The sequence below is a fragment of the Mobula hypostoma genome, chromosome 10, assembly GCF_963921235.1.
Source record: "Mobula hypostoma chromosome 10, sMobHyp1.1, whole genome shotgun sequence".
NCBI lineage: Eukaryota > Metazoa > Chordata > Chondrichthyes > Myliobatiformes > Myliobatidae > Mobula > Mobula hypostoma.
In genome coordinates, this window is record NC_086106.1 from 38551317 (window position 1) to 38578479 (window position 27163).

A 27163-nucleotide genomic window follows, 5' to 3' on the forward strand; every position below is an offset into this window, starting at 1 on the left:
AGCATCTTCAGAATCCCGTGTGTGTCCAGCATTTCTGATTTTATTGTAAAATTGACATTGAAATCTCTTTGTGCCTGGACTCTTGGACAGGTGATTAGGAGGGAAAATGTGATTTATGTGGACAAGGTGAGCTGAAAGGCATGTTTCTGTGCTATACATGACTGTGACTCTACACATCAACACCATTCAAGCTTTATAGTGCCTCACTGGTTTTCTACTGAAGTGGATAAATTCACAATTATCTACATTACCTGCCACTGGCACAGTAAGGGTAGTGGGTACCATCAATAAGATGGACTGCAGGAACTCACCAAGATTCCTTAGACAGCACCTTGCAATCACATGCCCTCAGCCAGCAGCAATAAGGTGGGGAGCAGCCCCAGCTGGAAGTTGCCCTCCAAGCCACACGTCGTCTTACATAGAAACATAGAAAATAGGTGCAGGAGTAGGCCATTCGGCCCTTCGAGCCTGCACCGCCATTTATTATGATCATGGCTGATCATCCAACTCAGAACCCCGCCCCAGCCTTCCCTCCATACCCCCTGACCCCCGTAGCCACAAGGGCCATATCTAACTCCCTCTTAAATATAGCCAATGAACTAGCCTCAACTGTTTCCTGTGGCAGAGAATTCCACAGATTCACCACTCTCTGTGTGAAGAAGTTTTTCCTAATCTTGGTCCTAAAAGGCTTCCCCTCTATCCTCAAACTGTGACCCCTCGTTCTGGACTTCCCCAACATCGGGAACAATCTTCCCGCATCTAGCCTGTCCAATCCCTTTAGGATCTTATACGTTTCAATCAGATCCCCCCTCAATCTTCTAAATTCCAACGAGTACAAGCCCAGTTCATCCAGTCTTTCTTCATATGAAAGTCCTGCCATCCCAGGAATCAATCTGGTGAACCTTCAATGTACTCCCTCTATGGCAAGGATGTCTTTCCTCAGATTAGGGGACCAAAACTGCAGACAATACTCCAGGTGTGGTCTCACCAAGGCCTTGTACAACTGCAGTAGTACCTCCCTGCTCCTGTACTCGAATCCTCTCGCTATAAATGCCAGCATACCATTCGCCTTTTTCACCGCCTGCTGTACCTGCATGCCCACTTTCAATGACTGGTGTATAATGACACTCAGGTCTCGTTGCACCTCCCCTTTTCCTAATCGGCCACCATTCAGATAATAATCTGTTTTCCTGTTTTTGCCACCAAAGTGGATAACTTCACATTTATCCACATTAAATTGCATCTGCCATGAATTTGCCCACTCACCCAACCTATCCAAGTCACCCTGCATCCTCTTAGCATCCTCCTCACAGCTAACACTGCCACCCAGCTTCGTGTCATCCGCAAACTTGGAGATGCTGCATTTAATTCCCTCATCCAAGTCATTAATATATATTGTAACTGGGGTCCCAGCACTGAGCCTTGCGGTACCCCACTAGTCACCGTCTGCCATTCTGAAAAGGTCCCGTTTATTCCCACTCTTTGCTTCCTGTCTGCTAACCAATTCTCCACCCACACCAATACCTTACCCCCAATACCGTGTGCTTTAAGTTTGCACACTAATCTCCTGTGTGGGACCTTGTCAAAAGCCTTTTGAAAATCCAAATATACCACATCCACTGGTTCTCCCCTATCCACTTTACTAGTTACATCCTCAAAAAATTCTATGAGATTCGTCAGACATGATTTTCCTTTCACAAATCCATGCTGACTTTGTCCGATCATTTCACCGCTTTCCAAATGTGCTGTTATCACATCCTTGATAACTGACTCCAGCAGTTTCCCCACCACCGACGTTAGGCTAACCAGATCTATAATTCCCCGGTTTCTCTCTCCCTCCTTTTTTAAAAAGTGGGGTTACATTAGCCACCCTCCAATCCTCAGGAACTAGTCCAGAATCTAACGAGTTTTGAAAAATTATCACTAATGCATCCACTATTTCTTGGGCTACTTCCTTAAGCACTCTAGGATGCAGACCATCTGGCCCTGGGGATTTATCTGCCTTCAATCCCTTCAATTTACCCAACACCACTTCCCTACTAACATGTATTTCGCTCAGTTCCTCCATCTCACTGGACCCTCTGTCCCCTACTATTTCTGGAAGATTATTTATGTCCTCCTTAGTGAAGACAGAACCAAAGTAATTATTCAATTGGTCTGCCATGTCCTTGCTCCCCATAATCAATTCACCTGTTTCTGTCTGCAGGGGACCTACATTTGTCTTTACCAGTCTTTTCCTTTTTACATATCTATAAAAGCTTTTACAGTCAGTTTTTATGTTCCCTGCCAGTTTTCTCTCATAATCTTTTTTCCCCTTCCTAATTAAGCCCTTTGTCCTCCTCTGCTGAACTCTGAATTTCTCCCAGTCCTCAGGTGAGCCACTTTCTCTGGCTAATTTGTATGCTTCTTCTTTGGAATTGATACTATCTCTAATTTTTCTTGTCAGCCACGGGTGCACTACCTTCCTTGATTTATTCTTTTGCCAAACTGGGATGAACAATTGTTGTAGTTCATCCATGCAACCTTTAAATGCTTGCCATTGCATATCCACCGTCAATCCTTTAAGTGTCATTTGCCAGAGTATCTTAGCTAATTCACGTCTCATACCTTCAAAGTTACCCCTCTTTAAGTTCAGAACCTTTGTTTCTGAATTACCTATGTCACTCTCCATCTTAATGAAGAATTCCACCATATTATGGTCACTCTTACCCAAGGGGCCTCTCACGACAAGATTGCTAATTAACCCTTCCTCATTGCTCAAAACCCAGTCCAGAATAGCCTGCTCTCTAGTTGGTTCCTCGACATGTTGGTTCAAAAAACCATCCCGCATACATTCCAAGAAATCCTCTTCCTCAGCACCTTTACCAATTTGGTTCACCCAGTCTACATGTAGATTGAAGTCACCCATTATAACTGCTGTTCCTTTATTGCACACATTTCTAATTTCCTGTTTAATACCATCTCCGACCTCACTACTACTGTTAGGTGGCCTGTACACAACTCCCACCAGCGTCTTCTGCCCCTTAGTGTTACGCAGCTCTACCCATATCGATTCCACATCTTCCCGGCTTATGTCCTTCCTTTCTATTGCGTTAATCTCTTCTTTAACCAGCAACGCCACCCCACCTCCCCTTCCTTCATGTCTATCCCTCCTGAATATTGAATATCCCTGAACGTTGAGCTCCCATCCCTGGTCACCCTGGAGCCATGTCTCTGTGATCCCAACTATATCATAATCATTAATAACAATCTGCACTTTCAATTCATCCACCTTATTACGAATGCTCCTTGCATTGACACACAAAGCTTTCAGGCACTCTTTTACAACTCCCTTAGCCCTTATACAATTACGTTGAAAAGTGGCCCTTTTTAATGCTTGCCCTGGATTTGTCGGCCTGCCACTTTTACTTTTCTCCTTAGTACATTTTGCTTCTACCCTCACTTTACACCCCTCTGTCTCTCTGCACTGGTTCCCATCCCCCTGTTGTGAACTAACCTCCTCACGCCTAGCCTCTTTAATTTGATTCCCACCCCCCAACCATTCTAGTTTAAAGTCACCTCAGTAGCCCCCGCTAATCTCCCTGCCAGGATATTGGTCCCCCTAGGATTCAAGTGTAACCCGTCCTTTTTGTACAGGTCACGCCTGTGCCAAAAGAGGTCCCAATGATCCAAAAACTTGAAACCCTGCCCCCTGCTCCAATCCCTCAGCCACGCATTTATCCTGCACCTCATCGCATTCCTACTCTCACTGTCGCGTGGCATAGGCAGTAATCCCGAGATTACTACCTTTGCGGTTCTTTTTCTCAACTCCCTTCCTAGCTCCCTATATTCTCCTTTCAGGACCTCATCCCTTTTCCTACCTAAGTCATTGGTACCTATATGTACCACAACCTCTGGCTCCTCACCCTCCCACTTCAGGATATCTTGGACACGATCAGAAATATCCCGGACCCTGGCACCAGGGAGGCAAACTACCATTCGGGTCTCTGGACTGCGTCCACAGAATCGCCTATCTGACCCCCTTACTATCGAGTCCCCTATCACAACTGCCCTCCTCTTCCTTGCCCTACCCTTCTGAGCTACAGGGCCAGACTCTGTGCCGGAGGCACGGCCACTGTCGCTTCCCCCGGGTAAGCTGCCCCCCCAACAGTACTCAAACAGGAGTACCTGTTGTTAAGGGGCACAGCCACCGGGGTACTCCCTATTACCTGACTTTTCCCCTTCCCCCTCCTAACCGTGACCCACTTGTCTGCCTCCCGTGGCCCCGGCGTGACCACCTGCCTGCAACTCCTCTCTATCACCTCCTCACCCTCCCTGACCAGACGAAGGTCATCGAGCTGCAGCTCCAGTTCCGTAACGAACTGTCAGGAAGCATCAGGGTGAGGACTGCCAGTCTGGGTAACAGCTTCTTTCCTCACGCTGTGAGACCAGTGATTACCCAGCCACCACCGATGTCTCGTCACAGTCAGTCTGGGTAACAGCTTCTACCCTCAGGCTGTGAGACCAGTGAATACAAAATAATCTGTAGATGCTGGGGTTAAAGCAACACTCACAACACGCTGGAGGAACTCAGCAGGTCAGGCAGCATCCATGGAAACGATGAGTTGACGTTTCGGGCCGGAACCCTTCATCAGGACTGAAGAGGGAAGGGGCAGAGGCCCTTTAAAGAAGGTGGGGGGAGGGGGGGGAGGAGAAGGCTGGTAGGTGCCAGGTGAAAAACTGGTAAGGGGAAAGATAAAGGGGTGAGGGAGGGGAAGCAGCGAGGTGATAGGCAGGAAAGGTGAAGAAGGAATAGGGGAAAACACAATGGGTAGTAGAAGGAGGCAGAACCATGAGGGAGGTGATAGGCAGCTGGGGGAGGGGGCAGAGTGAAACTGTGATATGGGAAGGGAGGGGGAGGGAATTACCGGAAATTGGATAATTCAATATTCATACCAAGGGGCTGGAGACTACCCAGATGGTATATGAGGTGTTGCTCCTCCGACCTGAGTTTAGCCTCATCATGGCAGTAGAGGAGGCCATGTATGGACATATCCGAATGGGAATGGGAAGCAGAGTTGAAGTGGGTGGCAACTGGGAGATTCTGTCTGTTGTGACGGACGGAGCGGAGGTGCTCGACAAAGCGGTCCCCCAATCTGCGTCGGGTTTCACCGATGTAGAGGAGGCCTCACCGGGAACACCGGATGCGATAGATGACCCCAACAGACTCACAAGTGAAGTGTTGCCTCACTTGGAGGGACTGTTTGGGGCCCTGAATGGTGGCAAGAGAGGAGGTGTAGGGACAGGAGTAGCACTTGCGCTTACAGGATAAGTGCCGGGTGGGAGATCCGTGGGGAGGGACGTGTGGATCAGGGAGTCGTGGAGGAACCGAACCCTGTGGAAAGCGGAGAGGGGTGGAGAGGGAAAGATGTGCTTAGTGGTGGGGTCCTGTTGAAGGTGGTGGAAGTTGCGGAGGATAATGTGCTGGGTCTGGAGGCTGGAGGGGTGGTAGGTGAGGACAAGGGGAAGGACATCATTGATGACAGCAGAAGGGAAACCACGATCCTTAAAGAAAGAGGACATTTGAGATGTCCTGGAACGGAAAACCTCATCCTGAGAGCAGATGTGGCGGAGACAGAGGAACTGGGAATAGGGAACAGCATTTTTGCATGTGGCAGTGTGGGAAGAGGTATAGTCGAGACCAGTGAATGCCCAGCCACCACTGAGGTCTTGTCACAAGGACAGCGAGCTGTTTACTGTTTACCTGCACGACATGAACTTTGAATTACATTTGTTACGTACCCCGTAACTGGGTTGCCAAACCAGCAGAAATGGATCACTCAGTTGGAGTCTGGAGTACTAGAACTAAGAAAGTTTTATTAAAGAAACAAACAACACCGTAATCGAAAGGATAATAAATGCAACAGTTCAGCAATGATAACCACACATGAGCACAGAATTAAGATAACAGCATCAATCAAGCTCTATCATTGTCTAGGGGTAAATGACCAAATTTCAAAGTGACTCAAAGTTCAGTCCAGTTTTAGTAGTTCATTTCGCAGTAACCGTTGCCGTGGCGATGGACTACGTACAGGGAGAGAGACAGAGAGAACAGGAACAACTCATCATTCAGCACAGCTTCACTCACAGACCGGCGAGATGCTCACAAGCAACTTTTTGGGCGGGTCCTTGGTGGTGTCACCTGAGGTCACCGACTGTGACCCCTCCTCCAGATGTGGTCGATCCTCTGCAGTGAACCTGGCACCCAGGCAAGGGCGGACACACACCGGGTTCCCGCTGATCGTACCTTTCCACCCTGGTCGTTGTCTGATACTTCTCACCTACTCGTGAGAGGCGCACCGCTTCCAGGGTCTTGTTACCTCGGGTGGCGTGTGTCCGCCTTAGCGAACCGGTCCCTTTTTATCCCCCTGCTGGGGTATCGCCTGTCCATCACTTCAAACAGTTCAGGGTTCAAAGGGGGAACCGCTCCAGACAGCTCTCTCTCCCGTCCCTTCATTACACATCTCCAGACGCTGCTCCATTGTTCCTTATCTCTCCTTCCCGTGAGGGCAGGTGGCAGACCAACTGCTGATGCCACTGATGCTAGCCCAGGCCAGCAAACATTCTTAATTTTATGTGTATTCTCGTAACACATTTCATTAACTTTCCTGTGGTATGTTTTGTTTCATGTGCTGTGTGTTTTGTGGGTGCACTATGGTCCAGAGGAACATTGTTTTCTTTGCTTGTATGTATGTACAGTCAGGTGACAATAACTTGACCTTGGAGTTGAATGAACTTCAAATATATTACCATTTCCTCACCGTCACTGGGTCAAAATTCATAGCATAGTAGACCCAACCAAGAAGGCAGCTCACCGCTCCTTTGCAAGAATATCTAGGGATGGTCAGTTAAGTCCCGGCTCAGCCTGTGAAGGCCACGTCCCTCAAATGAATACACTCAGAAACTATTTCATTAGATACACCTGTATATCTGCTCATTAATTGACTGCTGGAGAAGGGGTGTGTGAGCGGCCGAACGCTTTGCGGCTTGCTAAGGCAGGCAGATAGGCCTCTCTGCCTCATGTGGCTTCTTCTCTTTCGATGAATGTTGGTGATATCGGAGAATGGTATCATGCTTCTGCATTTACAGATTGGACTATTGGGTTTATGGACTGCGGACTGTGGTTTTTATGTTCTGTGTTTTTATCGCTCGTTTCTTTTCAACTTTGTTGCGTGAAGGGAGGGGGTTTGGGGACTAATGTTCTGTTAATTTTTTGTGTGGGAGAGCGGCTGGTTGGGGGTCAATGATCTTGTTCCGTTGTGTGTGAACGGAGGGGTTTTAGGGATTGATGATCGGGATGCCGTTCTTTTCTTTGTGGGGTGAGGTGGGAGGGGTGTGTTTGATGTTTCTCTCTGAATGATTTCATGTTCTTTCTTTGTTTCATGGCTATCTGGAGAAGACAAATTTCAGAATTGCATATCAATATATGCTTTGATAATAAATGAACCTTTGAACCTTTGACATGGTCAAGAAGTTTACTTGTTGTTCAGAACAAACATCAGGTTGGGGGAAGAAATTGATATAAGTGATTTTAACCGTGGAATGATTGTTGGTGTCAGACAGGGTGGTTTGAGTATCTCAGAAACTGCTGATCTCCTGGGATTTCCAAGCACAGCAGGTCTCTAGCGTTTACAGAGAATGGTTTGAAAGACTAAAAACATCCAGTGAATGGCATTCTGTGGGCAAAAATGCCTTGTTAATGAGGGCGGTCAGAGGAGAAATTTCAGACTGGTTCAAGCTGACAGGATGACAACAGCAATTCAAACAGTCTTGTGTTACAACAGTGGTGTGCAAAAGAGCATCTCTGAATGCACAATGCATTGAACCTTGAAGTTGAATGGGCTACGGCAAAGAGGATCACAAACATATACTCATTGGCTAATTTATTAGGTGACTTCTGTATCTAATAAAGTGGCCACTGAGTGTATATGTTACCATACGCTTCCTTCAGATTCATCTTGAGTACATTTACAGGGAAATACAACTGAATTTATGAAAAATGATACATAAGCAGACAAATTCTGACAATTAGCCAATGTGCAATAGAAGACAAACCATGCAAAAAGCAAAAATACTGAGAATATGAGTTGTGGAGTTCATGAAAGTGAGCCCATAGGTTGTGGCATCAGTTCAGCATTAAGGCGAGTGAAGTTATCCACACTGGTTCAGGAGCCTGATGGTTGTAAGGTTCGTAAACTAGACTACCTCAGCATACTGATCTGTATGGACGGCAGGCAAAACAAGTTTGTTTCACTGCACTTCAGTTCATGTGAAAATAATAAGCCAATTTACCAATTTATTAGCCCCAGTGTCAGGAGCAGTGTAAAATAATTCAGAGCCAAAAATAGAATCTATTGTGTGATAAGCAATTGTCATTAAAACTTCCAACAGGTTCACGAATGCTGTTTTGAGTAACTCTAAGACCAAAAGACTGTATGATGTATGAGCAATATTAGGTAATTCAGCCTATCAATTCTGCTCCATCATTCAATTGTGGCTGATTTTTATTTTCCCAACCCGTTCTCCTGCCTGCTCCCTGAACCGTTAATTTCTTTACCAAGAAATCTCTCTTTAAAAGCACTCACTGACTTGGCCGCCACGACCCTCTGTGGCAACAAATTCCTCAGAATCACCACCCTCTGGCTGAAGAAGTCTTCTTTTTCTCTGTTCTAAAAGGATGTTCCTTGTTTTGAGGCTATGCCCTTCAATTCTAAACTCTCCTACTAATGGGAAAATCCTCTCCATATACATTCTACCTGCACCTTTCAGTATCGAATAAGCTTCAATGAGGTAGGAAGTAAATTTCCAGGCTCTGGCAGTGAATGGGAAGGGATTTAAACAAGAAATCCCCTGGTTATCCCTGTTTGAGAAGCTTTGTGAGGTTACAGTTCTTGCTCTGTACTAACTGGAAGAATCGTTGTGATTTGAGTGAGAAACAGAGGCCCCAACACTCGTGGGTTGCTCCTGTCTCTGGAGAAATTGGGGTGGCTATTGTTGAAGAGAAGGACGAAAGTACTGGGATCCACAGTGCATCTGCCAGACATAAGCAACCAAGAAGTTTAGTAGCTTCAAAGTGTAATTGGTGAATAAAACTTTAACAGTAGATAAAAAGGTAGGCATGTAGGGAGGGAAGTGATTGATAGGTTAGTCTCCAAACTGCCCAGACCAGCGTAACATGGAACATAGAACAAAACTGATCCAATTGATCCATTCACTCACAACTTCTCCCCATTCACTCCCACTCTCAAGGGCCCATTCCTCACTCTCTCCCAATCCCCCTGCCCAACACACCCACCCACTACTCCCTCTGTATCTCTCTAATTCTCGACTTTTTACGCACCACTTGGCACTCTCAACCAAACCTTCAACTCCCCAACTCTCTACCCACCTACTCACTCACTTCCACTCCCCACTCTCTCCCAACTCCTCTACTCCCCAACTCTCTAAGCAGCCACTCCCTACTCCCTCCCCAAATCTCTAAACACCTGCTCTCCACTCTTTTCCAACCACTCCCCCATTCCCCAGCACTCTAAATACACACTCCCTACTCTCTCTCAAACCTTCTACTACCCAACTCTCTATACACTCTCTCCCTATTCTCTTCCAAACCCTTTACTCCCCAACTCACTAAACACCCAATCATAGAACATAGAACATATACAGCACATTACAGGCCCTTCGGTCCACAATGTTGTGCCTACCACGTAACCTTCTCGAGAAACTGCCTAGAATTTCCCTACCGCATAGCCCTCTAGTTTTCTAAGCTCCATGTACCTACCTAAGACTCTCTTAAAAGTCCCTATTGAATCTGCCTCCAACACTGTCATCGGCAGTGCATTCCACGCATCCACTGGTCTCTGTGTAAAAAACTTACCTCTGACATCCTCTCTGTACCTATTTCCAAGCACCTTAAAACTGCCTCGTGTTAGCCATTTCAGCCCTGGGAAAAAGCCTCTTGCTATCCACACGATCAATGCCCCTCATCATCTTATACACCTCTGTCAGGTCACCTCTCATCCTCCGTGGTTCCAAGCAGAAAAGACCAAGTTCACTTAGCCAATTTTCGTAAGGCACGCAATCCAATCCAGGCAACATCCTTGTAAATCTCCTCTGTACTTTTACTATAGCATCCACATCCCTCCTGTAGTGAGGTAAGCAGAAGTAAACCCAGTACTCCAAGTGGGGTCTAACTAAGGTCTTATAAAACTGTAACATTACCTCATGGTTCTTGAACACGGTTGATGAATGCCAACACACCATATGCCTTCTTAACAAAACGGTTAACTTGCACAGCAGTTTTGAGTGTCCTATGGACCAGGACCCCAAGATCTCTCTGATCCTCCACATTGCCAAGAGTTTTACTATTAATATTACATTCTGCCTTCAATTTGACGTACCAGAATGAACCACTTCACACCTTATAAAAGTTGCTGGTGAACACAGCAGGCCAGGCAGCATCTCTAGGAAGAGGTGCAGTCAACGTTTCAGGCCGAGACCCTTCATCAGGACTAACTTCACACCTTTCTGGGTGGCAATCCAACTGCCACTTCTCAGCAACGTCCCCCTATTCCTCAATTCTCAACACACCCACTCCCTGCTCCCTCTTGGCACTCTCAACCAAACCCCCAACTCCCCAACTCTCCAAACACCCACTCCCAACTCTCTCCCAAACTCTCCACTACCCAACTCTTTCAACATCCACTCCTCACTCTCTCCCAAATGCTCTGCTCCCTAACTCTCTAAACACCCACTTCTCACCCTTTCCAGAACCGTCTACTCCACAACTCTCAGCACCCTCTTCCCAGACTTTCCCAAACCCTCTACTCCTCAACTCTATAAACACCCACTCCCCACTATCTCCCAACAATCCCACTCCCCAACTCTCTAGACACCCACTCTCTCCCAAACCCCACTCTCCCCAGTTCTGTAAATATCCACCCTCACTCTCACCGAAACCCTCTACTCTCCAACTTTCAGCAACCATACCCCAGACTCTCCCCAACTCTCCAAATACACACTCCCCACTAAACCCCAGCTCTCTAAGTACACACTCCCCACTCTACCCCAACTCTCCAACCACCTACTCACCACTCTCTCCCATACCTTCTGCTCCCCTACTCTCTAAACATCCACACTCTACTCTCTCCCTGTCTAGTCCCGAACACAATAAGCACCCACTACCCACTCTCTCCAAACAACCATACTCCCCAACTCTTAAGACACCGACTCTCCACTCTCCCACTCTACTCTCCAACTCTCAGCAACCATTTCCACTCTCTCCCAAACCCTCTGCCCATAACTCTCTAAACTCTCTAAACACCTACTCCCCACTCTCTCTCAAACCCTCTCCTGCCCAACTCCCTAAACACACACTCTCCATCTAACCCCCAACTCTCTAAACACCGTCTACTCCCTAACTCTCTAAATACCCTCTCCAAAACCCTCCGCGCCCCAACTCACTAAACAGACACTCCATACTTCTCCCAAACCCTCTCGACACACATCTCCAAACACCCACAGCCCACTTTTTCCCAAACCCTCTACTCAACACTCTAAACACACACTCACCACCCAACCCCCAAATCGCTCAACACCCTTTCCCGACTCTCTCCCCAACCCTCTACTCCCTAAGTCTCTAAACACACACTCTCCACTCTTTCCTAAACCCCAACTCTCAGCAACCATCCCCCACTCTTTCCCGAACCCTCTACACCACAACTCAATAAACACACACTCTCCACCCACTCCAAACAACCCCACTCCCCAAATGCATAAACACTGACTCCCCAGTCTCTCCCAACAACCCCACTCCCCAACTCCATGAACACACTCTCCACTCTCTCCCAACAACCTCACTCCCCAACTCCATAAACACACACTCCCCACTCTCTCCCAACAACCCCACACTCTCCCAACAACTCCACCCCCAACTCTATAAACACAAACTCTCCACTCTCTCACAACAACCCCACTCCCCAACTCCATAAACACACTCTCCCCACTCTCTCCCAACAACCCCACACCCAAACTCAATAAACACACACTCCCCACTCTCTCCCAAAAACCCCACTCCCCAACTCCATAAACACACACTCCCCACTCTCTCCCAACAACCCCACTCCACAACTCTATAAACACACACTCCCCACTCTCTCCCAACAACCTCACTCCACAACTCCATAAACACACACTCCCACTCTCTCCCAAAAACCCCACTCCCCAACTCCATAAACACAAACTCTCCACTCTCTCACAACAACTCCACTCACCAACTCCATAAACACACTCTCCCCACTCTCTCCCAACAACCCCACACCCAAACTCAATAAACACACACTCCCCACTCTCTCCCAACAACCCCACTCCACAACTCCATAAACACACACTCCCACTCTCTCCCAAAAACCCCACTCCCCAACTCCATAAACACACACTCCCCACTCTCTCTCAACAACCACACTCCCCAACTCCATAAACACACACTCTCCACTCTCTAACAACAACCCACTCCCCAATTCCATAAACACACACTCCCCACACTCTCTCAACAACCCCATTCCCCAACTCTATAAACACACACTCCCCACTCTCTCCCAACAACCCCACTCCCCAACTCCATAAACACACACTCCCCACTCTTTTCCAACAACCCCACTCCCAAACTCTACAAACACACACTCCCCACTCTCTTCCAACAACCCCACTCCCCAACTCCATAAACACACACACCCCACTCTTTTCCAACAACCCCACTCCCAAACTCTATAAACACACACTCCCCACTCTCTTCCAACAACCCCACTCCCCAACTCCATAAACACACAGTCCCCAATCCCTAACTCTATAAACACACACACACTCCCCACTCTCTCTCAACAACCCCACTCCCCAACTCTATAAACACACACTCCCCACTCTCTCCCAACAACCCCACTCCACAACTCTATAAACACACACTCCCCACTCTCTCCCAACAACCTCACTCCACAACTCCATAAACACACACTCCCACTCTCTCCCAAAAACCCCACTCCACAACTCCATAAACACACACTCCCCACTCTCTCCCAACAACCCCACTCCCCAACTCCATAAACACACACTCCCCACTCTCTCCCAACAACCCCACTTACCAACTCCATGAACACACACTCCCCACTCTCTCTCAACAACCACACTCCCCAACTCCATAAACACACACTCTCCACTCTCTAACAACAACCCACTCCCCAATTCCATAAACACACACTCCCCACACTCTCTCAACAACCCCATTCCCCAACTCTATAAACACACACTCCCCACTCTCTCCCAACAACCCCACTCCCCAACTCCATAAACACACACTCCCCACTCTTTTCCAACAACCCCACTCCCAAACTCTACAAACACACAATCCCCACTCTCTTCCAACAACCCCACTCCCCAACTCCATAAACACACACACCCCACTCTTTTCCAACAACCCCACTCCCAAACTCTATAAACACACACTCCCCACTCTCTTCCAACAACCCCACTCCCCAACTCCATAAACACACAGTCCCCAATCCCTAACTCTATAAACACACACACACTCCCCACTCTCTCTCAACAACCCCACTCCCCAACTCTATAAACACACACTCCCCACTCTCTCCCAACAACCCCACTCCCCAACTCCATAAACACACTCTCCCCACTCTCTCCCAACAACCCCACACCCAAACTCAATAAACACACACTCCCCACTCTCTCCCAAAAACCCCACTCCCCAACTCCATAAACACACACTCCCCACTCTCTCCCAACAACCCCACTCCACAACTCTATAAACACACACTCCCCACTCTCTCCCAACAACCTCACTCCACAACTCCATAAACACACACTCCCACTCTCTCCCAAAAACCCCACTCCCCAACTCCATTAACACAAACTCTCCACTCTCTCACAACAACTCCACTCACCAACTCCATAAACACACTCTCCCCACTCTCTCCCAACAACCCCACACCCAAACTCAATAAACACACACTCCCCACTCTCTCCCAACAACCCCACTCCACAACTCCATAAACACACACTCCCACTCTCTCCCAAAAACCCCACTCCCCAACTCCATAAACACACTCTCCCCACTCTCTCCCAACAACCCAACACCCAAACTCAATAAACACACACTCCCCACTCTCTCCCAAAAACCCCACTCCCCAACTCCATAAACACACACTCCCCACTCTCTCCCAACAACCCCACTCCACAACTCTATAAACACACACTCCCCACTCTCTCCCAACAACCCTACTCCCCAACTCTATAAACACACACTCCCCAATCTCTCCCAGAACAGCACTCCCCAACTCCATAAACACACACTCCCCAGTCTCTCCCAACAACCCCACTCCCCAACTCTATAAACACTCACTCCCTACTCTCTCCCAACAACCCCACTCCCTAACTCTATAAACACACACTCCCCACTCTCTCCCAACAACCACACTCCCCAAGTCTATAAACACACTCTCCCCACTCTCTCCCAACAACCGCACTCCACGACACTATAAACACACCCTCCCCACTCTCTCTGAACAACCCCACTCCCCAACTCCATAAACACACACTGTCCACTCTCTCCCAACAACCTCACTCCCCAACTCTATAAACACACCCTCCCCAGTCTCTCCCAACAACCCCACTCCCCAACTCTATAAACACAAACTCCCCACTCTTCCCAACAACCCCAATCCCCAACTCTATAAACACACAGTCCCCAGTCTCTCCCAACAATCCTACTCCCCAACTCCATAAACACATAATCCCCACTCTCTCCCAACAACCCCACTCCCCAACTCCATAAACACACACTCCTCACTCCCTAACTCTATAAACACGCACTCTGCACTGTCTCTCACCAACCCCACTCCTCAACTCTATAAACACACACTCCCCACTCTCTCCCAACAACCACACTCCCCAGCTCTATAACCAAACACTCCCCACTCTCTTCCAACAACGCTGCTCCCCAACTCTATAAACACAAACTCCCCACTCTTCCCAATAAACCCAGTCCCCAACTCTATAAACGCAAACTCCCCGCTCTCTCCCAACAACCCCACTCCCTAACTCTATCAACACACACTCCCCACTCTTCCCAACAACCCCACTCCCCAACTCTATAAACACACACTCCCCACTCTCTCCCAACAACCATACTCCCCAACTGTATACACACACAGTCCTCACTCTCTCCCAACAACCCCACTCCCCAACTCTATAAACAGACACTCCCCACTCCCTAACTCTATAAACACATACTCTACTCTGTCTCTCACCAACCCCACTCCCCAACTCCATAAACACACACTCCCCACTCTCACCCAATAACCCCACTCCCCAACTTCATAAACACACACTCCCCACTCTCTCCCAACAACCCCACTCCCCAACTCTATAAACACACACTCCCCACTCTCTCCCAACAACCACACTCCCCAAGTCTATAAACACACTCTCCCCACTCTCTCCCAACAACCCCACTCCACGACACTATAAACACACCCTCCCCACTCTCTCTGAACAACCCCACTCCCCAACTCCATAAACACACACTGTCCACTCTCTCCCAACAACCTCACTCCCCAACTCTATAAACACACACTCCCCTCTCTCTCCCAACAACCCCACTCCCGAGCTCTATAAACATACATTCTCCACTCTCTCACAACAACCCCACTCCCCAACTCCATAAACACACACTCCCCACTCTCTCCCAACAACCCCACTCCCCAACTCTATAAACACAAACTCCCCACTCTTCCCAACAACCCCAATCCCCAACTCTATAAACACACACTCCCCAGTCTCTCCCAACAATCCTACTCCCCAACTCCATAAACACATACTCCCCACTCTCTCCCAACAACCCCACTCCACAACTCTATAAACACACACTCCCCACTCTCTCCCAACAACCTCACTCCACAACTCCATAAACACACACTCCCACTCTCTCCCAAAAACCCCACTCCCCAACTCCATTAACACAAACTCTCCACTCTCTCACAACAACTCCACTCACCAACTCCATAAACACACTCTCCCCACTCTCTCCCAACAACCCCACACCCAAACTCAATAAACACACACTCCCCACTCTCTCCCAACAACCCCACTCCACAACTCCATAAACACACACTCCCACTCTCTCCCAAAAACCCCACTCCCCAACTCCATAAACACACTCTCCCCACTCTCTCCCAACAACCCCACACCCAAACTCAATAAACACACACTCCCCACTCTCTCCCAAAAACCCCACTCCCCAACTCCATAAACACACACTCCCCACTCTCTCCCAACAACCCCACTCCACAACTCTATAAACACACACTCCCCACTCTCTCCCAACAACCCTACTCCCCAACTCTATAAACACACACTCCCCAATCTCTCCCAGAACAGCACTCCCCAACTCCATAAACACACACTCCCCAGTCTCTCCCAACAACCCCACTCCCCAACTCTATAAACACTCACTCCCTACTCTCTCCCAACAACCCCACTCCCTAACTCTATAAACACACACTCCCCACTCTCTCCCAACAACCACACTCCCCAAGTCTATAAACACACTCTCCCCACTCTCTCCCAACAACCGCACTCCACGACACTATAAACACACCCTCCCCACTCTCTCTGAACAACCCCACTCCCCAACTCCATAAACACACACTGTCCACTCTCTCCCAACAACCTCACTCCCCAACTCTATAAACACACCCTCCCCAGTCTCTCCCAACAACCCCACTCCCCAACTCTATAAACACAAACTCCCCACTCTTCCCAACAACCCCAATCCCCAACTCTATAAACACACAGTCCCCAGTCTCTCCCAACAATCCTACTCCCCAACTCCATAAACACATAATCCCCACTCTCTCCCAACAACCCCACTCCCCAACTCCATAAACACACACTCCTCACTCCCTAACTCTATAAACACGCACTCTGCACTGTCTCTCACCAACCCCACTCCTCAACTCTATAAACACACACTCCCCACTCTCTCCCAACAACCACACTCCCCAGCTCTATAACCAAACACTCCCCACTCTCTTCCAACAACGCTGCTCCCCAACTCTATAAACACAAACTCCCCACTCTTCCCAATAAACCCAGTCCCCAACTCTATAAACGCAAACTCCCCGCTCTCTCCCAACAACCCCACTCCCTAACTCTATCAACACACACTCCCCACTCTTCCCAACAACCCCACTCCCCAACTCTATAAACACACACTCCCCACTCTCTCCCAACAACCATACTCCCCAACTGTATACACACACAGTCCTCACTCTCTCCCAACAACCCCACTCCCCAACTCTATAAACAGACACTCCCCACTCCCTAACTCTATAAACACATACTCTACTCTGTCTCTCACCAACCCCACTCCCCAACTCCATAAACACACACTCCCCACTCTCACCCAATAACCCCACTCCCCAACTTCATAAACACACACTCCCCACTCTCTCCCAACAACCCCACTCCCCAACTCAATAAACACACACTCCCCACTCTCTCCCAACAACCACACTCCCCAAGTCTATAAACACACTCTCCCCACTCTCTCCCAACAACCCCACTCCACGACACTATAAACACACCCTCCCCACTCTCTCTGAACAACCCCACTCCCCAACTCCATAAACACACACTGTCCACTCTCTCCCAACAACCTCACTCCCCAACTCTATAAACACACACTCCCCTCTCTCTCCCAACAACCCCACTCCCGAGCTCTATAAACATACATTCTCCACTCTCTCACAACAACCCCACTCCCCAACTCCATAAACACACACTCCCCACTCTCTCCCAACAACCCCACTCCCCAACTCTATAAACACAAACTCCCCACTCTTCCCAACAACCCCAATCCCCAACTCTATAAACACACACTCCCCAGTCTCTCCCAACAATCCTACTCCCCAACTCCATAAACACATACTCCCCACTCTCTCCCAACAACCCCACTCCCCAACTCCATAAACACACACTCCTCACTCCCTAACTCTATAAACACACACTCTGCACTGTCTCTCACTAACCCCACTCCTCAACTCTATAAACACACACTCCCCACTCTCTCCCAACAACCCCACTCCCCAACTCCATAAACACACACTGTCCACTCTCTCCCAACACCTCACTCCCCAACTCTATAAACACACCCTCCCCAGTCTCTCACAACAACCCCACTCCCCAACTCCATAAACACACACTCCCCACTCTCTCCCAACAACCCCACTCCCCAACTCTATAAACACAAACTCCCCACTCTTCCCAACAACCCCAATCCCCAACTCTATAAACACACACTCCCCAGTCTCTCCCAACAATCCTACTCCCCAACTCCATAAACACATACTCCCCACTCTCTCCCAACAACCCCACTCCCCAACTCCATAAACACACACTCCCCTCTCTCTCCCAACAACCCCACTCCCGAGCTCTATAAACATACATTCTCCACTCTCTCACAACAACCCCACTCCCCAACTCCGTAAACACACACTCCCCACTCCCTCCCAACAACCCCACTCCCCAACTCTATAAACACAAACTCCCCACTCTTCCCAACAACCCCAAACCCCAACTCTATAAACACACACTCCCCAGTCTCTCCCAACAATCCTACTCCCCAACTCCATAAACACATACTCCCCACTCTCTCCCAACAACCCCACTCCCCAACTCTTCAGGCACCCACTCTAACCACTCTCCCAAACCCTCTGCTCCCTACCTCTCTGTACTCTCTCCCCAGACTCTCCCAAACCCTCTACTCCGCAATCAACCTCACTTCCATTCCCCTCTCTAGCCCCCTCCCTACTCAGCACACCTAAATCGCACAAACACAACCTGTATGTTCAAACCACTGTGAACTCCCACGCTCCCTACCCTACCTCCCCCGTCACCCAAATCCTCTTCCTGCACTCTTCCACTCCATACTCCAGCATCACCTCAGAAACCCCTGTACACACCTCAACCCCCTGTTCCAGATGAACTTGGCCAGAGAGGCGGACTGATAGAGGAGCACTTTGTGCCATGCTTTACTATGCCAGCTGTAAGGTGGGGCATTTCATACCCTCTGCTGTCTGTAAGTAATTTGTCCTTTGTCCCTTGTCCCCATGAATGCATGGGTTTCCTCTAGGTGTTCCAGTTTCCATTCATGCGGTAGGGTTTGTGTGCAGTGAGCATACTATGATGGCACCGGAAATGTAGGGTTGGTGAGCCGTGGGCATTTTACGTTGGCACCAGAAGCAGGTAGGGTTGGTGAGCCATGGGCATTCTACATTGGCACCAGAAGCATGGTAGAGTTGGTGAGCCGTGGGCATGCTATGTTGGCAATGGAAGCATGATGACAGTTGTGGGCTGCCCTCACTGATTTGATATGGTGCAAACCAATGCATTTCAATGTATATTTAGATGTATATGTGACAGATAAAGCTCATCTTTATCTTCATAGCACAGAACACAGAACAGTAAACATAGAAGAGTGCAGCACAGATCTGTGCTGAGTGTGATGGGAGTGCCTGCACTTGATCTGGATCCCTCCATTCCCTGCACCTTCATGTGCCCATATAACCATATAACAATTACAGCACAGAAGCAGGCCACATCGGCCCTTCTAGTCCGTGCCGAACTCTTACTCTCACCTAGTCCCACTGACCTGCACTCAGCCCATAACCCTCGATTTCTTTCCTGTCCATATAGCTGTCCAATTTAACTTTAAACGACAACATCGAACCTGCCTCAACCACTTCTGCTGGAAGCTCGTTCCACACAGCTACCACTCTTTGAGTAAAGAAGTTCCCCCTCATGTTACCCCTAAACTTTTGTCCTTTAACTCTCAACTCATGTCCTCTTGTTTGAATCTCCCCTACTCTCAATGGAAAAAGCATATCAACGTCAACTCTAACTAACCCTCTCATAAATTTAAATACCTCTGTCAAGTCTCACCTCAACCTTCTACGTTCCAACGAATAAAGACCCAACTTGTTCAACCTATCTCTGTAACTTAGGTGATGAAACCCTGGTAACATTCTAGCAAATCTTCTCTGTACTCTCTTTATTTTGTTGACATCTTTCCTATAAACCGGTGATCAAAACTGTACACAATACTCCAAATTTGGCCTCACGAATGCCTTGTACAATTTCAACATTACATCCCAACTCCTATACTCAATGCTCTGATTTATAAAGGCCAGCATACCAAAAGCTTTCTTCACCACCCTATCCACATGAGATTCCACCTTCAGGGAACTATGCACCATTATTCCTAGATCCCTCTGTTCCACTGCATTCTTCAATGCCCTACCATTTACCATGTATGTCCTATTTTGATTAGTCCTACCAAAATGTAGCACCTCACATTAATCAGCATTAAACTCCATCTGCCATCTTTCAGCCCACTCTTCTAAGTGGTCTAAGGCTCTCTGCAAGCTTTGAAAACCTACTTCATTATCCACAACTCCACCTATCTTAGTATCATCTGCATGTTTACTAATCTAATTTACCACCCCATCATCCAGATCATTAATGTATATGACAAATAACACTGGACCCAGTACAGATCCCTGAGGCACACCACTAGTCACCAGCCTCCAATCTGACAAACAGTTATCCACCACCACTCTCTGGCATCTCCCATCCAGCCACTGCTGAATCCATTTTACTACTTCAATATTTATACCTAACGATTGAACCTTCTTAACCAACCTTCCGTGTGGGACCTTGTCAAAGGCCTTACTGAAGTCCATATAGACAACATCCACCGCTTTACCCTCATCAACATTCCTAGTAACCTCTTCAAAAAATTCAATAAGATTTGTCAAACATGACCTTCCCCACACAAATCCATGTTGACTGTTCCTAATCAGACCCCGTCTATCCAGATAATTATATATACCATCTCTAAGAATAACTTCCATCAATTTGCCCACCACTGACGTCAAATTCACAGGCCAATAATTGCTAGGTTTACTCTTAGACCCCTTTTTAAACAATGGAACAACATGAGCAATATGCCAATCCTTCGGCACCATCCCCGTTTCTAATGACATTTGAAATATTTCTGTCAGAGCTCCTGCTATTTCCACACTAACTTCCCTCAAGGTCCTAGGGAATATCCTGTCAGGACCCGGAGACTCAGCCACTTCTATATTCCTTAAAAGCTCCAGTACTTCCTCTTCTTTAATCATCATAGTTTCCATAAATTCCCTACCTGTTTCCCTTGTCTTACACAATTCAATATCCTTCTCCTTAGTTAATACCGAAGAGAAGAAATTGTTCAGAATCTCCCTCATCTCTTTTGGCTCCACATATAACTGTCCACTCTGATTCTCTAAGGGACCAATTTTATCCCTCACTGTCCTTTTGCTATTAATATAACGGCAGAAACCCTTGGGATTTATTTTCACCTTGCTTGCCAAAGCAACCTCATATCTTCTTTTAGCTTTTCTAATTTCTTTCTTAAGATTCTTTTTACATTCTTTATATTCCTCGAGCACGTCATTTACTCCATGCTGCCTATATTTATTGTAGATATCTCTCTTTTTCTGAACTAAGTTTCCAATATCCCTTGAAAACCATGGCTCTCTCAAACTTTTAACCTTTCCTTTCAACCTAACAGGAACATAAAGATTCTGTACTCTCAATATTTCACTTTTAAATGACCTCCATTTCTCTATTACATTCTTGCCATCTGAAAGCCTCAGTCATATCTGCTTCCACTCCAGTCTCCCACCACTCTCTGTGTAAAAGCCTGACCCTGAACACCTCCTTTATACCTTCCCCTCACCTTAAATGCATCCCCTTTAGTATTTGACATTTCTACCCTAGGGAAAAGGTGTCACATGCAATTTTATAAACTTCTATCAGGTCTCTCCTCAGCTTCTAATGCTTTGGAGAAAACAATGCAAATTTGTCCACCCTAAAGTTAAGTTAAACAAGAGCAGTGAGATGAAATCACAGAGAGGTTTAAGAGCAAGGAGAAGGAAGGAAAGCAAGATCATAATAAAAGGGGGAGGTAGAGGTAGGTATGGACTAGACAGGCAGATTAGCCTGTTTCTGTGCTATTCTGCTGTATGACACTGAGATAAAAAGAAGAAATATTTAAAAGTGGAGGATGGAGCTAAGTCAAACAGAGGAAGACTGAGAAATAGAAATAATGTACAGATTAGTGAGGGTATGGGCTAAAGAGATAGGAGGATTGCGAAGGCTTCCCCTGCTGTAAGCAGACTGAAGAACGAGGACATGAACAGGAGTGGCTTCACTTACCTCACACCATGTCCGCCTGCACGTTGTTGAGCTCTGTGCCTGTCTCCTGCCTCACCTGCGACACGCTGCCCGGGGGCTAGCACCCAGCGGGTATCTGGTGTAGACCAGCAGGGGCTCACTCTCCCTCAGCCACGAGGGACACACGACGTGGCTCAAAACAATCTCTCTTTAGATTAATGCCCTGAGGGGAATTAAAACACTTTGCAGTGAGACTCGTGGCAGATTAGTTGACGAGCAGCACCCTCAGCAGGTAAAATACACACAGTCTTGCCGATTCCTCTTCAATTTCACCCACCCTGTCTTCCGTACAATCTTTCCCCTCTTATCCAGATGCTCTGAACTGTCTCACTGTCCCCTGCCCTGCTCTTGCTAGCCCAGGTGTCTTGCTCTTCCTGTCAATGTGTCTCTGCCACTTCCTCGTTCTATATCACATCAGTGAGGCTTCCTGTTGCTGCTGCTCCATTTCTCTGTCTTTGCTGTTCTCAGCTGTGTTCAAGAGTTGGTTACTCTCGGTCTCAATGTCTGACCGTCTGCCTGGGCCTGTCACTTTATCTACATAGACCTGTGCCTATACCCCAAAAGTTACCTTCCCCACTCTCTCACAATTTCTCTCACTCTTTCAGTCTGTCTGTCTCTGTCTCTCTGTCTCTCTCTCTCTCTCTCTCTCTCTCTCTCTCGCTCCTCCCCAGCTCTCTCTCACTGTCTGTCCCACTTTTGAAATCTCTCTTTACCTCGGTCTCTATTTCTATCGTCTTTCTTTGTTTGCTTTGATTGCTTCCGCGTGTCTATCACTTTGTATTTCCTGCTCTTTCTGTCTCTCTCAGTTTCTTTCTCTTCCTGTTTCTCTCTCTCCTTTGCTTCTCTTGCTCTGTCTCACTTTACCCCTTCATCTTTAAAAATACTTTATCTTTATTTCTGTGCCTCCTTGCTCTCTTTATCTGTATATCCCTCTCACTCTCTGCCCCAGTTTCTACACTTCCTTGTCCCTGAGTATCTCTCTCTATCTGTGTGTTTCTCTTTCTCCGTATATACCCTTGTCTCTTGTTCCCTCATTCTTCATGCATGCCTCCTCTCTCTGTCCCTCCCTCTCTAGTTTTCTGTACTTCTCTCCCTTTCTATCTGCCTCATTCCCTTTCTCTCGGTCTATCTCTGCATCTCTCCCTCTTCCCCATTTCCTGAAGCTGAGAGACGTGCTTAATTTTGAACCCGTGGATCTTTATTTCTGCCTCAATAGGATTAATGCCTCCTTCCATTATGTCAGCAGAACAGCCAACTGGAGCTGGCATTGTGGATAATCTTGAAATAAGTTAAGTCTTAGCTCCCGTAGCAAAGATGGGAAAAGGCAGACAAAGCAGTTTACGTCCATGAGACGACGGAGGCAAAATGCACTGTGCCTTGTCTGAAAGGAAGGCTGCTTTCACACATCATTTCCTGAGAGCTGGGCCAGGCTACATCATTATTTCTTTGAACTGGAGAACAAGGGGACAAACCTACAGAAGTGCTTATGTGAGCAGTACAGTCACAGTCTTTTCCCTGGGGGAGACCCAAACTAGGAGGCATAGGCTTAGGTGAGAAGGGAAAGATTTAAAAGGGAGCTGAGAGACAATTTTTCCACACAGGAAGTGGAGGGTATATGGAACAAGAGTTCATTGGTTGCATTTAATATCAGAGTGATGTATACAATACACGTACACCCTGATATTCTTGTTCTTTGCCGACATCCACGAAAACAGAAGCTGCTAGAGGAAGTGGTTGAGGCAGGTATCACTTAGCAAGCACTTAAATGATCTGAACAGATGGCATACAAGATTGAGCTTTCACTACAGATGTGACAATAATAAACCAGTTCACCAGCTTATTGACCTGTGAACCTGTGGGCTAACATTCCAAGGTCCCTTTCTTCTTCCTCACCACTCAATATCCTCCCATTTGTCAGTTGTTCCAACTTTCAAAGGCTTTGCTTCACAGTTTTCATTAGGTGGTGAATATTACTGATATTAATTGAAGAGTAAATATTGACTACAAGAAGAATTCCTTTACTATATTTCCAAAGGACACCAGATGTTCTTTGACATGTATTCTGGCCTTTTGCCTAACAGTTCCTCCTAAAGTAAATAAGTCAATGCCACAGTCAGGAAAGCTCACCAATGCCTCTACTTCCTCAGGAGGTTAATGAAATTCGATATGTCCCCATCGATCCTCACCAATTTCTATCAATGCACCATAGAAAATATCCTACCTGAATGCATCACAGCTTGGTACGGCAACAGTTCTGCTTGTGACCACAAGAAACTGCAGACAATTGTGGACACAGCTCAACCCATCAGCGAAACCAGCCTTCCTTCCATGGACCCTGTCTGCACTTCTCGCTGTCTCAGTAAATGAAAGAACCCACATCCTCTCCTCCGTCCTGCCCCACAGAAAGAAAACAAAAGCCTGAGCAGGCTGAGGGACAGATCCTATTGTGCTGTTATCAGACTTTTGAGCAGATTCCTGGTGTGATAAGATGGACTCTTGGCCTCACAATCTACCTCGTTATGTATTACATTGTTTACCTGCACTGCACTTTTACACTCTACCATTGTTTTACCTTGTTCAACCTCAATGCACTGTGTAATGATCTGAGCTATATGGACAGTATATGAGATGAGCTTTTCACTGTATCTTGGTACCTGAGACAATAATAAACCGATACCAATACCTTTTGTAGTCCTTTAGTCCCTTATTGGGATCCCCCAATTGTCTGAAGCAGGACTTGAACTTGCATCCTTCTGAAGCAGGTGTCCTACCTACTGACAACATCAGAGGAAGTTGGCACTGATTCTGATTACAGAACAGCACAGATATTAAGGTGCACTCTTTGGTAGTTTCACTCTCTTGGAGTTTAATATGCCAGGTATCTACAGAATACTGACTCCAGATAGAGCTGCTGTCTCACAGTGCAGAGACCTGGGTTCGATCCTGACCTTGGCTACTGTGTGTGGAGTTTGTACGTTCTCCCTGTGACTGTACAAGTTCCCCCAGGTGCTCAGGTTTCCTCCCAAAAACAAGTGCGTGTCGGTGGGTTCATTGGCTGCTATAAACTGTGCGGCTGAGGGGTGGGATCTGGGTCAAATTGCTGAGATTGAAGGGACGCTAAAATGGGGCGGTTGATGATCAGTACGGACTTGATGGGCTGAAGGGCCTGTTTCACTACTGTACGAATCCGGCCCATTCTGATTCAGATTCAGATTCCACGGTCCCACAGTCCGAAGCCAACACTGGTTGGTAGGCTAGTTGGTCATTGTAAACTGTCCTGTTTACCTAGGGGTGCTGGGGATTGCTGGAGTGACACAGCTCGAAGGGCCTATTCCACACTGTATTTCTGATTAAATAACAATTCACATTCAGATTCAGATTGATTTATCACATGTACATTGAAACATACAGTGAAATGCATAATTTCCCATTCACACACTGAAGGATGTGCTGAGGGCAGCCGGCAAGCGCCAGTCAGAAAGTTGAGGAACTATCTGGATCCCAAACCAGAAAGAGTCACCCACAAGGACCATTAACAACACCAATCCCATTGGATTCTCACACATTCCCATCAACTTCTTGCTCCAATCCTTGAAATTTCAACAATATAACACACATTAGGGGCAATTTAGAGCAGCCAGTTAATTTGAGATGAGGGAGGAAACTGGAAGACCTCTGAAGAGGTCACAGGGAGAACGTGTGAACTCCACACAGACAGCTCTGGGATTAGGTCATTGGAGGTGTGAGGCAACGGTTTTAACTTCTGCACCACCGACAGTGATCTTATCACCTTCGGGCCTGGTCATCCTACTGACCAACCTCACCCCCCACGACTTCACTCATCATTGGGACCCATAGACTTCCCCCTCTCTGTAGTCTGTAGACTGCTTCGCAAATTGCTGTTTTGATGTATCTGATTCTCACTGATCTACCTTCAAAGTTGTAAGTTTTAAGCTTATTTTTTATACTCAGAGATACAGCAGGTATCAGGCCCAATTACATCATGTGACCAATTTACCTGCTAACCTCTTAGTCTTTGGACAGTGAGAGGAGACCCATGTGTTCACGAGGAGAATGTAAAAACTCCCACAGGAACTGAACCTGAGCCACTGGTGCTTGCAAGTTTTTTAACACCATGTGGGTTTATGGAACATGCGGCCAGGGATTTAAGAGACATTTAAGAGACTCTTAGATAGACAGATGAAAGGAAAATGAAGGGCTAGTAGGGGGTAGGGTTAGATGGATCTTAGAGTAGGTTGGCACAAACATCGTGGGCCAAAGGGATTGTACTGACGGGCACAACGATGTGGGCTGAAGGGACTGTACTGTTCTATGTCTGCCTGTTCACCTCGGACAAGCCGCACTTTCTCTCTTACTGCAGTTTCTCTCCTGGTGACCACACCATACTGATGCCAGAACGTGAAGCAGATGAAGGGCTGCTGGCTCTGCACTCCTTTCCATTGTATCCAGTCAGGACAATATAACGAGAATTTAATTGCTCTCTAAAGTCACCCAGGCTCAGACATGACCCCTCAAAGATCTACTGCTGGGACCCATGAATGGCTCTCCCATCCAGGTCCAAGAGACAAGGAGAACTTCTGGCTGACTTTCTGTACTGGATGCTAAGAATTCAGGAGTGTGAGAATGAACTTCATCTGGAACTCGAGGAGCAGCTCACCAGATATTCAAAAAGGGCCAGCAACCTCTCACATTGACACAGGGATCACGGAGTTTGAATGGACAGTGTAGAGGGAGCTTCACTCTGTATCTAACCCATACC

At 47.4% G+C, this 27163-nt stretch overlaps 1 long non-coding RNA gene across 2 annotated transcripts in view; it reads right to left on the bottom strand.

Moving 5' to 3' along the window:
* The window catches only part of LOC134352850 (uncharacterized), a 53621-nt gene extending 28910 nt beyond the window's left edge, over positions 1 to 24711 (bottom strand). The window contains exons 1-2 of one of the 2 annotated variants that reach the window (XR_010019484.1): positions 24605 to 24711; positions 22366 to 22546 (exon numbers count right to left, since the gene is read on the bottom strand). This is a non-coding gene — a long non-coding RNA (uncharacterized LOC134352850). Of the gene's footprint in view, positions 1 to 22365; positions 23049 to 24604 lie in introns of those variants that run through there. The other variant, XR_010019483.1, reaches the window with a different exon arrangement.
* Positions 24712 to 27163: the final 2452 nt, after the last annotated feature.